This window comes from Malus sylvestris, chromosome 10 (assembly GCF_916048215.2).
Source record: "Malus sylvestris chromosome 10, drMalSylv7.2, whole genome shotgun sequence".
NCBI lineage: Eukaryota > Viridiplantae > Streptophyta > Magnoliopsida > Rosales > Rosaceae > Malus > Malus sylvestris.
Genome location: NC_062269.1, coordinates 27,202,302 through 27,221,083, shown reverse-complemented (window position 1 = coordinate 27,221,083; position 18,782 = coordinate 27,202,302).

Below are 18,782 nucleotides of genomic sequence, written 5' to 3'. Positions count from 1 at the left end.
CAAGTACTATTTTATTTCAATTTCATACAACCGTTAGATTTTCCATCCATGGATCTGTTAAATGCTGACGTGGCTGCCACATATATGACACGTGGCTGCCAAATGTCTGCCACGTGGTAAATAAAATAATTTTTTAATTTTTTTTTAAAAACCTGAAATTGGAAGAAAAAAAAAAAAAAAAAAAAAAAAAGGTCTGAGCCCAGAAGAAGAAGAAAGAGAAAGAGAAGAAGAAGAAGAAAGAGAAGAAGAAAGAGGAGGGAGGAGAAAGAAGAAGAAGAAGAAGAAAGAGGAGGAGGAGGAGGAAGAAGAAGAAGAAGAAGAAGAAGAAGAAAAAAAAAAAAAAAAAAAAGAGGGACCGAACCCAGAAAAAGGAGGAAGAAGAAGAAAAAAAAAGGTCCGAACCCAGAAGAAGAAGAAGAAGAAAGAGAAGAAGAAGAAGAAAGAGAAAGAGGAGGAGGAGGGAGAAGAAGAAGAGAAGAAGAAAAAGAAGAAAAAAAAAAAAAAGAAAAAAAAAAAAGGAGGTCCGAACCAGAAGAAAGAGAAGAAGAAGAAGAAGAAGAAAGAGAAAGAGAAGAAGAAGAAAGAGAGAGAAAAAAAAAAAGGAGGTCCGAACCAGAAGAAAGAGAAGAAGAAGAAGAAGAAGAAAGAGAAAAAAAAAGAAAAAAAAAGAAAGGGACCGAACCCAGAAGAAGAAGGAGGAAGAAGAAGAAGAGAAGAAGAAAGAGGAGGAGGAGGGAGAAGAAGAAGAAGAAGAAGAAGAAAAAAAAAAAAAAAAAAAAAGGAGGTCCGAACCCAGAAGAAGAAGAAAGAGAAAGAGAAAGAGAGAGAAGAAGAAGAAAGAGAGAAAAAAAAAAGTGGAAGATATGTTTTTTTTTTTTTAAAAAATAAAAAAATTATTTTATTTGCCACGTGGCAGACATTTGGCAGCCACGTGTCATATATGTGGCAGTCACGTCAGCATTTAACAGATCCATGGATGGAAAATCTAACGGTTGTATGAAATTGAAATAAAATAGTACTTGAGGTATGAAAGTGAAATGTTTTAAAGATGTTGTATGAGATTGCAATAGAGCTCAAACTTGAGGGGCTACTATGTAATTTACCCAAAATTAAAAACTGAAAGTATTTTGTCACATCCCGGCCTGGGTCCACCACATCCCGAACACGTTCCAGCACCGTAGCACGATGTTGTCCGCTTTAGGCTTACCATTCCCTCACGGTTTTGTTTTTGGGAAGTCACGAGCGACGGTTTTGTTTTTGGGAAGTCACGAGCGACTTTCCAGTGGGTCACCCATCCTGGGAGTGACCTAGCCTCCTTCTCGCTTAACTTCGGAGTTCCTACGGAACCCGAAGCCAGTGAGCTCCCAAAAGACCTCGTGCTAGGTAGGGATAAGAATATACATTTAAAGATCACTCCCCTGGATGATGTGGGATGTTACATATTTACCATCAATTTTCAATTTTCAAGAAAATAAACTAATAAATAAATAAAAAATAAAAAATAAAAATAGTTACTAAATAAGATTTCGGTTTTCGTTTTCAATGACAATTGAAAATCAAAAACCAAAAACTCAAAAAGAAATCGTTAAACAACCCATATTGTTAATCACTTTGATTTCTCCCTTAGTTGTATGAGTTGGCTTTGCTGGTTGTCCATTCTTAGCCCCAGTTTGGGGTTGAGGTGATTTTAAAAAAAACTCCTATGAAAAAAAGCTGGAAGTGTTTTTGGTGTTTGGTAAACTTAAAAAAAAAGGCTTATTTTGGAAGCTGCTGTGAGAATAAGCTGAAATCAAAGGAAAAAGCTGAAGCTGCAATTTGTAGCTTTGGAAAACTGGTTTTTTTTCAAAGCACACAGAACTACAGTGCTCCTTTAATGAAAAGACCCACTATCAGACTGCTTTTTTTTCCAAAAGCACTTTTACAAAAAAGTTTACCAAACACTCTGCTGATTTATTTCACAGCCGCTTATTCTCACAGCACAACCGCTTATTCTCACAGCAGCTTTTTTCAAAAGCACAGCAATACCAAACCAGCCCTTAATCACACTGTCTCTATATAAGCATTGGTTTTAGCCATGTTTAGCTATTTGCATTTGAAACGTCTTTCTGAAATCAAGGGAAAGTTGCTTTTTGTTTTCTTTTTACAAAATCACAGTCCAGCAATGGACCATTATATCTAATATTATATACACTGAACCTATCGAAATTGATGTGACAGAGAGATTATACATAGGAGGCGTATCATATTTGAAATGGGATTGAGCAACCGATGTATTAAACGTTGGACGACCTGAGTTTCTCAGCGTTGACGTGGACTTGAAACAAAAAAGCACAAGTCCAAATACCTCGAAATTATTTTGAATGACAAGGCCTGACCATCCTAATCTGGATTAAATGAAGAGTTCGAAGAAAAGTAAGAACTTAAGTGGTATGGGACGATGAACGATAGAAGTTTCTTTTTTGGTTTTAGGACAAAATAAGGATTTGTGGTCCATGTGTAGAATATCATCTTATGTTTTAAGTATTATGTCATCTTTTCATACGATGGTAAATTTAGATGAGAGGTGATGTAAAACTCTTTTTGAACTCGATGTTATCTTTCATTTTCTCGCTCCACACTTTGTGGTCAACCCAAATTCTAAAACACTGCCCACCACTTTCCAACTTAAACTCAACACCTAATTAAAAAAGCTACTGCATGTGAAAAAGCGAGAACATGAAAGTCACCATCTGAGTTTTCTAATTGTTATACTAAAGTAAAATAATCTAGCACATGTACCCCTGTCCATTTTTAAATCCTAGCTCCGTCTCTTTCAACACCTAGTTCTCGTACTGGTATAGAAGTAATATTACTACATTGATAATTGAGAAAAGCATGGCTTTTTAGGAGTTCATCATCAAGATACTTTGTGATCAGCGGCGGAGGCACTATAGGGCCAGCATAGGCCTAGGAGGCCAAGCCTACCCTCAATCTTTCACCCTTTTCTAAATAATCTAGTATTATACCTATTTTTTTGGTAACTTAGTATTACTTCTTTTAGTTTACACAAAACTTTTAAATTCCATTCACTAGTAGTTAAACAAGAGGTTTGTTTTTCTTTTCAGTGCCAACTACACTTATCTTAAACTAAATTTAACATATTATTTTGTATACAAATCATAACTCTTTTTTTTTGTTTTTGTTTTTTTGAAAGAGACGATATAATAATGACTTCAAATGAGAGTTATATCAAATCTTGGATGATGAGATAATGAAGAATGTCAAGTGGATCTTCGAGCCAAACTATTCATTGCTAATTCACACGGCATACTGAGCTAATCTATGGGCAACCCTATTACAACTTCTAGGGACATACATGAACAATTTTAATTGAAATACAGCCACTACCGGCACCACATCCTCCACAATCATACCATTAGCAGATATATCCCTAGACTGGTCGTTAATCGCAGCAAGAGCATGAGTATAATCACTCTCGACCATAATCTGTTGTACCCTCATACGCTTTGGTAACCAAAGACCTTCACAAACTACAAGCAATTCGATGTGTGCTATATACAAACGAAATGCACTCCTTCCTCCAAGCACCGGTTGCCATAAGCGCTCATGAAAATGCCATATCAATCTATCTGTCGACATACGAAAATTAATAGTCATAGTGTGTATAAGTTTTGTTGGAAAAAAAACTTTGGAACAACTGCTATATTATAAACTATTAAATAATAGACAATAAAATCTCTACAAATGCAAGAAGAATGAGGAATAGAAGAACCTTAAGAGTGTTAATAGTGTATCAAGCTTAACAACTTGTGATCTTATGGTTGTAACTGTGACTAGTGTAAGCATCTTGTTATCCTTGTAATAGATTAAGGAGTAAGCAACCTTGTTAGGTATGTATACCTTTGATAACTGTCATTGTAATATGTTAAGGAAAAACAGTTAATGGAAAACTCTCTCTCTCTCTCTCTCTCTCTCTCATTCGAACACTCTTTCTTCTTCCGCAAAGATATAGTTTTCCACCATTGCTGTTATGTTTACATGGTATCATTCGCCAGAAGAGCTTCATGCTTAACAGTTTCTTGATCTTGGTTCTTATACTTCCGCTCTGCTATTCGATTTCAGGGTCTCATCACCCTCTTCTTCTCTGGTTCTTGGTGCTCATAATCTTGCATATCAGGTGTTTGATCTTACACCTCAAAGAATTCTTCTTCAGAATCTTGATTGGTAGTCGATCATGGTGACTGCTACACAATTGCAAATTCTCCAATCCCCTATTACTTCTTTAATTTCATCAATTTCGTCTTCAGTTTATGTGAAACTCAATGAATCCAACTATCTCACATGGCATTTTCAGATGGAGCTTCTTTTGGAAGGCCATAGTATTATGGGTTTTGTGGATGGTATAAGAGAAAGAGAAGGAGAGAAAGGAAGTTTTTCATTAACTATTTTTCCTAAATAGATTACAATGCCAGTTATCAAAGGTATATATACCTAACAAGGTTGCTTACTCCTTAAGCTATTACAAGGATTACAAGATGCTTACACTTGTCACAATTACAACCATATGATCATAAGTTGTTAAGCTTGATACACTGTTAACATCCCCCTTCAATCGCATGATGAGGTTTACTCAACCTGAGATTGGAACAATGTGTCTGAAACAAAGGAGTAGACAAACCCTTGGTAAGGATATCATCAAATTGTTCATTCGAGGTAACAAAATGCACCTGAAGTAACTTCTTGGCAACCCTCTCTTGGACAAAATGTATATCAACTTCAATGTGCTTTGTCCTTTGATGCATAACTGGATTGTAAGCTAATTTTATGGTAGAGAGATTGTCATATAATAAAGTAGTTAGACAAGGCACATCAACTCTGAGAAATAGCATAAATTACTTGATCCAGTCAATCTCTGCAGTTGTGGAGGATATAGCTCGATATTCAGCTTTAGTTGAAGATTTGGAGATTATATTTTGTTTCTTGAAGGACCAAGAGATGGGATTAGAGCAAGTAAACCACTAAGCATGTTGTAATCTTTCTGTCATTCGGATCCCCAACCCAGTCAGCATCGCCGAATACATGTAAATCTAAATCTCCTTTGCTGAATTGAATACCATAGTCCACTGTACCTTTCAAATATCTGAGAATTCTCTTCGTATCTATAAAATGGGATTCCATGGGACAATGCATAAATTGACATACCTGATAAAGCAATATCAGGTCTTGTAAAAGTAAAATATTGCAAATCACCCACCACACTTCTATAGAGTGCTAGATTATGACAAGGCTTGCCATCATCTTTAAGTAACCTATTATAAGGTAGACATGGAGTGTGACACGATTTGGAAAGAGCCATATCAGTCTTATTTAGCAAGTTTGTAACATACTTGGACTATGAGAGAAATAAACCAGTGGCACTGTGAGCGATTTGTATCCCTAGAAAATAGTGTAAGGGCCCTAAATCTTTAATATCAAATTCCTAAACTAAAGACTAGATGACATATGTAATAGTTGCAGTATCATTGCCTGTGATGATTATATCATCTACATACAATAAGAGAATCACCACATAAGTCCCAATATGCTTCACAAACAAGGAGGAATCAGAATAAGTAGTGAGAAATCCCAGAGTAAGCAAGAAATTAGTGAACCTCTCATTCCAGGCCTTGGGGCTTGTTTTAAACCATATAGAGATTTGTGCAGCTTGCAAACATGAGAAGGTTGTTGAGAGTTCACAAACCCTAGGGGTTGAGACATGTATACCTCTTCTTGTAAAATTCCATGAAGAAAGGCATTCTTCACATCAAGCTGCCTTAAAGTACAACCAAACCTATTGTAGACGTTAACAGTGTATCAAGCTTAACAGCTTGTGATCTTACGGTTGTAATTGTGACAAGTGTAAGCATCTTGTAATCCTTGTAATAGCTTAAGGAGTAAGCAACCTTGTTAGGTATATATACCTTTGATAACTATCATTGTAATCTATTAAGGAAAAACAGTTAATGAAAAACTTCCTTTCTCTCTTTCTCTCTCTCTCCCTCTCTCTCTCTTTCTCTCATTCGAACACTTTTTCTTCTTTTGTAAGGACATAGTTTTCCTCCATTGTTGTTATATTTACATGGTATCAGACTGAGATAATACATTCTAAAACTTGTCATTCGAAATTTTGTTCACAACATACGAGTGACTCCACTATGTACTCCAGTGATTCTACTCCGAGAATTGACAATGATGAGTACAAGATTTGGAAGATGCATGATCTGATGCTTATGCAACTCATTACTGCCGAGGTTTTATTTGATGATGATGATATTGTGATCATGACTCTTAATGTTCTATCTCCTGAATATAATACACTGAGAACTATTATTAGAGGTAGGGAGAATGTTATTTCTATGAAGGATCTTCGCTCACAGTTGCTTGTTGAAGAAGTAATGATACCCAATGTTCCTGTCACTCATTTCCTTTCTGCAATGGTAGCCAATAATTCCTTAAATGGGAGTTCTTTTAAACTTGGTAATTCCTCAAATGGAGGTTCATATGGTTCTCAATGAGGTTTTTATCAGTCTAATGGTTCTGGCTATAAGTCTAGTTACAACAAAAACAAGGGTAAAGGCAATCATTACTATAATTCTCATTCTCGATTTGGCACTGCAAAGTGTGGTAACTTTAGTAACAATGCTCCTGGTATTCTTAGTGCCTCTCCACCAAGATCACAAGGGTTTTTCCAGACCCTATGTCAAATATGTGGTAAATATGAACATCTAGTTGTTACTTGCAGGTTTAGAAATACTGAAAATCCTATCACATAAGGTTGTCAAATTTGTGGGAAAAGGAATCACAGCGCCCCATTTTGTCACTTTCGAAATGCAAACATTCAATCTGAGCAAGTATCAGTTATGCACGTTGCTGCTCCATCTCTTTCTCCTAGTGCTCGTCCTCAACAGATGTGGCTTATTGATTTTGGACTGCAGATCTCCACAATTTGTCACTGGCCTCTCCATTCCCTTTAAATGAAACAATTCAAATAGCTGGTGGTGATGCAGGTTTATTAATCTCCCACATTGTTTCCTCCATGCTCTATACACCTATTAAATCACTGAGACTTAATTCTGTTTTATATGTCCTTAGATCAACTCAAAATCTCTTATATGTGCATAAACTGTACTTGGATAATAATTGCTGGTTAATCTATGATGCTTTCTATTTTTGGATCCAGGACAAAGCCACAAGAAGGATTCTGTTCAAGGGACTTTGCAGTAATGGATTATATCATATTCCTCTCCTCGCCTTAAATCATTCCTTCCAACCCAAAGTACAAGCTGCTTTTCTTGGACAACAAATATCTTATAGTCTATGGCATAGTAGATTAGGCCACCTATCCAATTTTATAGTTTCTACAATGTTGAGAAAGTGAAATGTTTATGTTAAACTTGATGATAAGTCTGTGATGTATCATACATGTCTAGAGGGAAAATTTTGTAAATTGCCATTTGTTCCTTCTGCTTCTAAGTCACTGCATCATTTTGATATGGTTCACATTGATGCTTGGGGTCCTTCTCCATGTAATTTTGTACAGGGGTTTAAACACTATGTAACATTCATTGATGAATGCACTAGATATTGTTAGATCTTTCCTATAATCAATAAAAGTGATGTTTGTCAGTGTTCTAAAAAACGCCCTAGGCGGCTGCTTAGGCGCTGGGCACCTAGCAACCGAGGCGTTTTTGGTCAAATCGGGAGGAAAAATCGGGTTGGGGCTAGGCGGGTTGGGCGGTTAGGCGGGCTAGGTGGGCTAGGCGGTCCTAGGCGGTCTTAAGCGGCCCTAGGCAGTCTTAGGAGTTTTTTTTTTATTTTATATTTTTTATTAATTGCGTGCTTTTTTTTTTGGTTTCATGGTGGTATACTTATGGAAATGGTGTATCTAATTTGCAAATGATGGATTTACTACAAGTTCATCCAATACTTATGGAAATAGTGTACCTAATTTGCATTTTATCATTATTTTATTATCCATACAAGTATAGTTTTTTAGGAAAACTAATGAAAAGGGTTTGAAAACTTTGAGTTTTAATGATAAGGACAAAATAAAGGGTAAAGTGAATAGTACCAGGATTGACTTTTTAGTGTAAAAATGTGGTTTTTCGTTAAAGTGAACAGTACCGGGTGTTTTTCGTTAAAGTTCCCTAGTTTTTTTTTTAGGTGTCAATATGCACTTATTTACAAGATATACAAAAAATTTACCTAAATCTGCCTAGGCGCTAGGCGCTAGTCCGACTAGCGCCTAGCGTTTTTTAGAACCTTGATGTTTGTTCAACCTTTATTGCCTTTTACAACTTTGTTTTGAATCACTTTGCCATTTCTGTTAAAATGTTACAAAGTGATGAAGGAGGTGAATATAGTAGCAAGCCATTTCAACAACTTCTTTTGTATAAGGGTATTAAACATCAACTTTCATGCCTATATACCCCCGAACAAAATGTTTTAGTTGAAAGGAAGCATAGACACATTGTTGAAATAGCTATCACCCTCTTGCAAACTGCCTCATTGCCTCCTCAATTCTGGTATTTTGCTTGTCAAGTTGTTGTCTATCTCATAAACAGAATGCCATCTCCAACACTGAATAACAAATCACATTTGAGTTGTTATTCAACCATATTCCAGACATCAATCATCTCAGGATCTTTAGCTGCTCTTGTTTCCCATTGTTAAAACCTAATAATAGTACCAAGTTACAACCTAAAACCACAAAATGTGTCTTTTTAGGATTTGTTTCCAGAATATGCTATGAAGTGACTCAATAGAAAGTTTATATATCTAGGCATGTCATATTTGATGAGAGTAAATTTCCTTATGTCTTGTTGTCTTCCAAATACTTGTCTCGATCTTCTTCTCATTTTTATCAAATGTCTTCTTCTGCTCTCATGCCATATGTTACACATGATAATCTGGTTGTTCCCACGTCCACTACATCCACTAAGTCATCATCTGTTATGCATGTTCCTGTGTCACCTATTATACTACCACATTCACATGGCCCTATAAACCCAGTTTCAAAATCCATTACCTCAACTTCAACACAGTCTGTTCCTTCCACTTTCCTTGTGGCTACATATTTGTCTTTTTGATCCAACTCTTATGCCAGCACTGAGATATCCTCTGAGTTTCAACCTGAGAGCCTCTGAGTTTCAACCTGAGAGTTTACAAATTATTCTCTCTATCCCATCTATGAATTCACATACTATGCAAACCAGATCCAAGATTGGGATCTTCAAGGCCAAAGTATTTCTCTCAACATTTGTAGATGAGAACTCAGTTGATTTAACTTAGGTGGAACCATCAACATACAAGTCAGCTCTTAAATCCCCAATGTGGTGTACAATTATGGAAGAATAACTCTTAGCCTTGCATTCTCAGGGCACTTGGTCTTTGGTTCCTCTTCCTACAAATAAGAATTTGGTAAGGTGTAAGTGGGTCTTCAAAATTAAAAGAAATGCAGATAGAACTATGTCAAGGTATAAAGCTAGACTTGTTGCAAATAGCTTTAACCAAGAAGAAGGGATTGACTATGGGGAGACTTTTAGTCCAATTATTAAACCTACAACTGTTAGACTAATCTTGGTTTTAGCTACATAGTTTGGTTGGACTTTAAGGCAGCTTGATGTGAAGAATGCCTTTCTTCTTGGAATTTTACAAGAAGAGGTATACATGTCTCAACCCCCAAGGTTTGTGAACACTCAACAACCCTCTCATGTTTATAAGCTGCACAAATCTCTATATGGTTTAAAACAATCCCCAAGGGCCTGAAATGAGAGGTTCACTAATTTCTTACCTACTATGGGATTTCTTACTACATACAGGCAATGATACTGCAACTATTACAGATGTCATCCAGTCTTTAGCTCAGGAATTTGATATTAAAGATTTGGGGCCCTTACACTATTTTCTAGGGATACAAATCACTCACAGTGCCACTAGTTTATTTCCCTCATAGTCCAAGTATGTTATAGACTTGCTAAATAAGACTGATATGGCTCTCTCCAAATCGTGTCACATTCCATGTCTACCTCATAATATGTTACTTAAAGATGATGGCAAACCTTTTCATAAACCAGCACTCTATAGAAATGTGGTGGGTGCTTTGCAATATCTTACTTTTACAAGACCTGATATTGCTTTCTCAGTTCATCAGGTATGTCAGTTTATGCATTGTCCCATGGAATCCCATTTTATAGATGTGAAGATAATTTTTAGATATTTGAAGGGTATAGTGAACTATGGTATTCGATTCAGCAAAGGAGATTTAGATTTACATGCATTTAGTGATGCTGACTAGGTTGGGGATCCGAATGACAGAAGGTCTACAACAGGTTTGGTGGTCTACTTAGGCTCTAATCCCATCTCTTGGTCCTAAAAAAACAAAATACAGTCTCTAAATCTTTAATTAAAGTTGAATATCAAGCTCTATCCTTCACAGTTACAGAGATTGACTGGATTAAGCAACTTCTGTTATTTCTCAGAGTTGATGTGCCTTGTCCGACTACTCAATTTTGTGACAATCTCTCTGCTATAACATTAGCTTGCAATCCAGTTACGCATCAAAGGATGAAGCACATTGCAGTTGATATACATTTTGTCCAAGAGAGGGTTGCCAAGAAGTTACTTCAAGTGCATTTTGTTTCCCCGAATGAACAATTTTTTGATATCTTTACCAAAGGTTTGTCTACTCCTTTGTTTCAGATACACTGTTCCAATCTCAGGCTGAGTAAACTTCATCCTGCGATTGATGGGGGATGTTAACAGTGTATCAAGCTTAACAGCTTGTGATCTTATGGTTGTAATTGTGACAAGTGTAAGCATCTTGTAATCTTGTAATAGCTTAAGGAGTAAGCAACCTTGTTATGTATATATACCTTTGATAACTGTCATTGTAATTTGTTAAGGAAAAACATTAATAAAAAACTTCATCTCTCTCTCTCTCTCTCTCTTTCCTTCAAACACTATTTCTTCTTCTGCAAGGATATAGTTTTCCACCATTGCTATTACATATACAAAGAGATTGAGACTAGAATTTGATTCTATAGCCTTAAGACAAGATTGCCCCTCACTGGTGCCTCAAGGTTTGCGCTAGCAAATGTCTCCCAGGATACAATGATATTTCTCTTTTCGGAAGTAGCACTCCAATCCACAAAGAACAATGAACCAAAAGTGTTTAAACTCTCTCTCTCTCAGACACTAAACTACTCTAATTTCTATTTGATTTCTGGATGCAAAACCATTTCAACAATGGCTGACTTACTGATCTATTTATAGGCATTGACATGCCTTCTTTTAAAGGACAAAGGATGCATCCCTTTGTTCAACAATCATAGCCCAACTACATGAAATGGCTGGAGAAAACCATTAATGTATTCAAGTGGTTCAAACAGAAGGGACCGAATGATACATCACATGTATCCTGCCTTTAGTTTAATTGGTATGTCCTTTTAGATAGACAGTTATACTCTTATTTTAAATTCAAACAAGAGTAACTGGTCTAATCCATCCCATAACAACTTTCATGACAACACAAAATTAAACCGAACAGTTGCGTAGACTACCCAAATTGGCAATTAAGACCGACTAAGTTTTTCCACTTTAATTTTCATTCACTTAAAATATTTAATATTTAAATATTAATAATACTAATATTCTAATATTAAATTTCTAACAAGTTTCACCTTTTCCTTCGAAAATAAATCTGATATCACCTCGAGCCGCCAAGGTTTGCTTACCAGATCAAGAAGTTGTTGAACCTTCATATGTTCGCGAGAGAGTACTGGTGCCACTGATAACACTTCAAATGTATTCGGCGGTGGAAGCGACCGATTATGCCACACTTGTATCGTCTCTCCATTGTCCACATTCCACTTAGAACCCCCCTTAAGCACCTCACGCGCCTTCAGAATACTAATCCTACAATAGGAGCTATAGAATGGGTTGGTTGCATCCCGAAAAGATGACGTGGGATTGTGTATGGCTTTAAACAATTTAGCACCCAAGGAATCTGGTTGGTGGATTAAACACCACCCTCTTGTTTAACCAACACTGCCAAATTAAAAGCACCCCCCCCCTCTCTTAGGTTTACATAATTTCTCCTTTGACCACCAGTGTATTTTTAGGGTATTCGGGAAATCGCAAAAAGTCTTTGGCAATAAGAAACAGTTCATTGCATATGCAGGAAGATTTTGAGCAACCACCTTGATGAGAAGTTCTCTTCCCGCACTAGTAACTTTCCCTCCCATCCACTAGGTCATTTAATAACTCTTTCTTTGATGAACGAAAAGGTTTGTTTCTTGTTCCTGCCCACAAAAGTAGGAAACAAATCAATAACTCTTAAAATTAAATCTAAATTCTGGTTTAGTTTCATAGAAAAAATATTCTTTCACATTGTCCAACCGAAGAATATACACTTTGAGGTTTTCCTCCTCTTCTAAAAAATTTCATATATTTTGTCATCCAAACCAACCCACAACAATATTAATTAAGGTTTGTAAATCTCTCCGTTTTCTATAACTTTTTACTAATTTTAAAATTTCATATATGTTGTTCTCCAACTTTCCAATCCATTCTTCTCATTTTTTTTCTTTGCAAAATTTCCTATATATTCTATATTGGGTTGGGGTGATGCTACTTGAACCATGTTTTGATACCACATAATGTGACAGTTAATGTTTGGACTACTTATTTAATCATTAAATAAGGAATCCAATCATCAACCACCACTTCACGTAGTCTCCAAAATATGATCTAAAAACAAGGTCTCCCTAGCATTTTTCTTTGACTTGATATTGGAGAGTCAATTTCTCTTAATCTTCTTTAATTTTTTATTAATTACTCTCTATATTGACTTGATATTGGAAGGTTAATTTTAACATATAAAAAAAATTTAGCACCTCAAAATTTAATTAGCTCACAACTCCAAGCATGTATTATACACTCCTGTAAATTCTATCTTTTTTTTTTTTTTTTTACATTTATGTGAGGCATATCCTCACGTAAAATTTTGACTCCACTACTGTTTGTGATTGATTTGTGGAACTTCGTATTTATTATCGGAACCTATTGAATATCAGTCTTTAACCCTAATACAGTTGGAAGAATAACAACAGCTAATACTAGCACCAAGTCTTTATCTAGCTGTTGTTATTCCCTCATCAGTGTAAAGCTTGTTAGTGGCTGTAAAGCTAGCTTAGCTGCCCTTGTCCCTTAGCTGTAAAGCTAGCTTAGCTGCCATTGTCCCCTACCTTTTGTTCTTCACTCTCTTTCCCGTTTCTTCTTCTATTTATGTATGAATTTGAAACTGTTTGATATATGAAATATACATTAAGTTTTTCTATATGGTATCAGAGCAGTGATCCCTCTTGGACCTGCATCTGTGTTCTTCTGAAATCCTACCAAATCCAAACCAGTTAAGCCATTATGGCAACACCATCAGAGAAAATTTCAAAAAACGAAACCATGGATACCAACCCAATTCAACGTTTGAGCTATGTGCTCCTAAACGAATTCAACTATCTGCCCTGGTCACGAGCTATTTCTCTCGCTCTTGGAGGACGTGGAAAGCTCCCGTTCATTCAAAAGGATGATATCATGCCCGAAACAAATTCACCAGATTATGCAGCATGGGTGTCCCAAGATCAACTTATCATGTCTTGGCTGTTAAATTCTATGGAACCAAAGATGGCTGAGATTTTCAGTTATTCAGTGTCATCTCACCACCTTTGAAATTCTGTACGAGACATGTATGGAGATCTAAACAATGCTGCGTGAGTCTTCCAGCTGAAGAAAGGTCTTACAGAATTACAACAGGGAAATCTCTCCTTTGTTCAACATCTTGGCAACTTGAAGGCCAAATGGAATGAATTGGATCTCTACAGGCCTCATACCACGGATACAACCATTCTTTTAAAGCGTGCTGAAGAAGACAAGGTATTCCAGTTGCTTGCCAGCATTGGACCAGAGTATGAAGACCTTAAAAGCCATCTCTTGATGACACCTGAACTTCCCACCTTCCAGATGGTCTGCAATGTTATTCAACGCGAAGAAATAAGAAAGAAGGTCATGAATGCAGACGTGGTCGTTGGAGAATCAGATCTTAGGCCATCAGAAGCGAGAACCTTCACCTTTTCCAGACCATACAAGGGAAAACGACCAGACTTAAAGTGCTATCACTGTGTGAAGATAGGTCGTCCCAGCGTTGGACACATAAAAGAAAAGTGCTGGATTCTTCATCCAGAACTTAAACCCAAGTTCAACGATGATGGAAGAGCACCAAGAAACCAAATGAAGCCCGCCTACACTCCTAGAGGAAACCTTGTTTGCGACAATGCCTCCAATAATGTGATGAACTCTTCTTCTAGTCCCATTACTCTCATAAATGAGTTTGCTAACTTCTTGCAACAGAAACAAGGAACAACAAATCATGAAAGTCCTTCAGCCATACTCAGCAAGTTTGTTGGCTTCCTCGAACAATCAAGCTCAGTGTCACAAAAAGACGTACCAGGTATTGTTGCAACTATTTCCACTGCATTGGATCTTAGTAGTAGTCGTGATTTTTGGATAGTCGACTCAGGAGCTTCTGATCACATGACTAACGATGCATATTTACTAAATGATTTTCAAAACTTTTCCACTCCTTCTTTTGTCTCCGTAGCTAATGGCACCAAAGTTCGTATAGTACGCATAGGGAAACTCAAAATCTTCTCAAGTAAAAAAGAATCCCTTGTCATGCATGTCCCTTCTTTTCCTTTCAAACTGCTGTCAGTAGGAGGAATAACACAATTGCTCAATTGTCTTGCAATTTTTTCCACTCACTGTGTGATTTTCCAGGATTGAGTTTCGAAGGAAACGATTGGTAAAGGTTTCTTCCTCAATGGCCTGTACTATGTCAACTTCTCTTCAAGTTTTCCAAAGAGTTTCTATGTAAACTCAAACACAGTAAACAAGGAGCAGCTGTGGCACATGAGATTAGCTCACCCTTCTTCACATGTTATGTCTTTTATTTTTCCTAGTTTCTGTAAAGAGATCCCAGATTGTGAAGTTTGTCACAAATCTAAGTTTACCAGGTTACCCTTTCCCCACTCTCTCTCTAGAGCTACCAAAGCTTTTGAAATTGTCCATTCCGACATTTGGGAACCTGCAACCTTAGAGTCTTTTGATGGTTAAAGATTCTATATATCTTTCATTGATGATTTCTCTAGAACTACCTTTGTGTATTTACTTAAATTCAAGCACGAAGCTTTCCAGTGTTTCAAAAATTTTCATAACTTAGTTCAAAATCATTTTAACTCTAATATTGGCATCTTAAGGTCTGATAATGGCTCTGAGTACACTTCCAAAATCATGACAACTTACTTAAGTGAGCATGGAATTTTGCAACAAACGAGTTGTGTAGGAACGCCACAACAAAATGGCATTTCAGAAAGGAAGAACCGAGATTTGCTTGAGAAAACACGATCACTAATGTTACAAGAAAATCTTCCAAAGAAGTTCTGGTCTCAAGCTATACAAACCGCTGCATACATCATCAATCGCCTTCCTAGCAGAATCTTGAAGTTTAAATCTCCTTACCAAATTCTCAAGGGGAGAGATATTGACATAAGTCATCTCCGTGTGTTTGGATGTGTATGCTATGTGCACATTCAAACTATTCACAGAGATAAACTTGATCCAAGGGCTATCAAGTGTGCATTCGTAGGCTACTCAACTTCCCAAAAGGGATACAAATGCTATGATTCTAAGACCAGAAAGGTGTTTGTATCCAGGGATGTACGGTTTGATGAGACACACTCCTTCTTTCAGAAGCATGATGATGAACCTCAGGAGGAGCTCACATATGAAGTGTTTCCCACTCCTTTCTTCCTTGATGATCCAAGGCTGTCAACACCGTACAATGAAGCTGTTGAGATAGAGCCAGCTCCTGAAAATATGGAAGCAAATGATGAAGAAGTCCTCCACGAAAGGAGAGAACCCCAACTTGAACAACCTCCTCCTCCACAAAGGAATCCTTCTCGAAACCGGCAACCTCCAGCCAGGCTTGATGATTTTGAAATCTACACGCCTAGATATCCTATTGGACAAATGGTTTACCACAGCAAAATCTCCCCATCTCATGCAGCCTTTGTTACTAAGTTATCTCAAAACTCTGAGCCTCGATCCTTCGAAGAGGCAAACCAATCTCCTGTATGGAGGCGTGCCATGCTTGAAGAACTGAAGGCACTCGATGAAAATAAAACTTGGAGCATTGTTTCTCTGCCAAAAGATCAACGAGTGGTTGGGGCAAGATGGATTTACAAGACAAAATTTCACTCAGATGGAACCATACAGCGGCACAAGGCAAGGTTAGTTGCAAGGGGCTTCACGCAAACCTTCGGGGTAGATTACAAAGAAACCTTTGCCCCGGTGGCAAAGATGAACACAGTTAGAGTCCTTCTTTCTGTGGCTATCAATTCACACTGGTCTCTACATCAAATGGATGTAAAAAACGCTTTCCTACATGGGGAGTTAGAAGAAGAGGTGTACATGCACCTACCACCTGGTCATGAACGAGAGAAGGAACAAGGAATAGTATGCAAGCTTCACAAGGCCATTTACGGTCTCAAGCAATCTCCAAGGGCTTGGTACTCAAAACTGAGCTCAGTCCTTATGTCATCCGGTTTTAAACGAAGCAATGCAGATTCTTCAATGTTCACTAGGAATGGTACGCATGGAAGATTGGTGGTACTTGTTTATGTTGATGATCTTATTGTCACAGGAGATAATCCAGAAGAAATAACTGCTCTCAAAGCCACCTTACATTCAACCTTCTCAATCAAAGATCTTGGCAGACTCCGATACTTTCTTGGAATCGAAATGGATCAATCTCCAACTGGTCTGTTTCTAAATCAACAAAAGTACGTTCTCGATCTTTTAGAAGAAGCCAATATGATGCATTGCAAGCCTGCCAAAACACCACTACCAACAAATTTCAAGGATGAAACCTCAAGCATCCAGCTTGAAAATGCATCGGAGTATCAAAGGTTGGTAGGAAAACTTATCTATTTGACTATAACCCGACCTGACATTGCTTATGCTGTTAGCTTTGTCAGCCAGTTCATGCATTCTCCCTCATCTCATCATCTGCAACTAGTTAAAAGGATCCTTCGGTACTTGAAAAACTCAATGTCTACCGGGATTTTCATGCAAAACAACGGACACTTCACCATTGAAGGATACACAGACTCTGATTGGGCAGGCAACGTACTAGATCGCAAGTCCACAACTAGTTACTGCACTCTTGTTGGTGGTAACCTCGTCACGTGGAAGAGCAAAAAGCAATCCATTGTAGCTCGGTCAAGCGCAGAAGCTGAGTACCGTGCAATGGCATCTACTGCATGCGAACTAATTTGGCTAAAGAGTTTGCTACGTGATCTTGAAATCATCTCTTCCAAGCCAATTCTCCTCCACTGTGACAATCAAGCAGCGATGCATATTACTGCCAACCCCGTCTTCCATGAACGCACAAAGCATATCAAGGTTGACTGTCATTTCGTCCGCAACCAAGTTCAGTCCAAGCTGTTACAAACTGTATTTGTTCGCTCCAGTGATCAACTTGCCGATGTGTTCACCAAGCCTCTTCCTTCTGCACAACTTGATCGTCTTCTCTTCAAGCTTGGATCCAGAAAATCTCTCGATCCAGCTTGAGGGGGAGTATTGAATATCAGTCTTTAACCCTAATACAGTTGGAAGAATAACAACAGCTAATACTAGCACTAAGTCTTTATCTAGCTGTTGTTATTCCCTCATCAGTGTAAAGCTTGTTAGTGGCTGTAAAGCTAGCTTAGCTGCCCTTGTCCCCTAGCTGTAAAGCTAGCTTAGCTGCCATTGTCCCCTACCTTTTGTTCTTCACTCTCTTTCCCGTTTCTTCTTCTATTTATGTATGAATTTGAAACTGTTTGATATATGAAATATACATTAAGTTTTTATATAGAACCGTTCATATTATAGTCTCTATGTAAAGATCAGTTCTATAAAAAATCAATTAAAATTATATTGTTTAGTCATTCAACAATAGTAAATGGTTCATAATACCGTTATACTGATCATTTATTTTTATACAGTTCGATGACAAAAAAATCTCATATTTGTTCAATTTTTTGGAAAAATAATATTTACATAGTGATTTATACTATAAATGGTTTCGATTACAAGCATGAAGTTTTATGAATTGGCTATAAAGTGTCCTGAGGAGTTCTTCCTCAATCCTTAAGCAGCCAAGTCATTTTCTTGATAATTTTGCTTGCCTAAAAACATTAATGATCGTAAGCTTTTACTACGTGAACTATATTCGAGTTTGAATTATGGAGCAAACAGGTTGTCCCATATATAATTTAGTTAGTGGGTCTCCTCGCCTAAGAGGAGACTTTATATATGGCACTGGTTGACTTGTTTATAGCATTGGTTTGTTGTTACCATGGCATTCTGTGCCAATAACATAAAAATATGTGAAAAAAAACTCATATGCCCTTATATTATTGGTACATGATGCCATGTGAATACTTGTGACATACAAGTCCTTCTTCTCGCTTGGTTAGTATAGTGTGAAAAAAAAAAGAAAAAACAAAACTAACACATTTTCTTATATTGCATGGACCCCCACATAACAATGTATTAATTTCATACAATTCCTTCTTTAATGATTTAAATAATGAATCCAATCATCAGCTGCCGCATTATGCAATCTCCAAATATAGTATATAAAT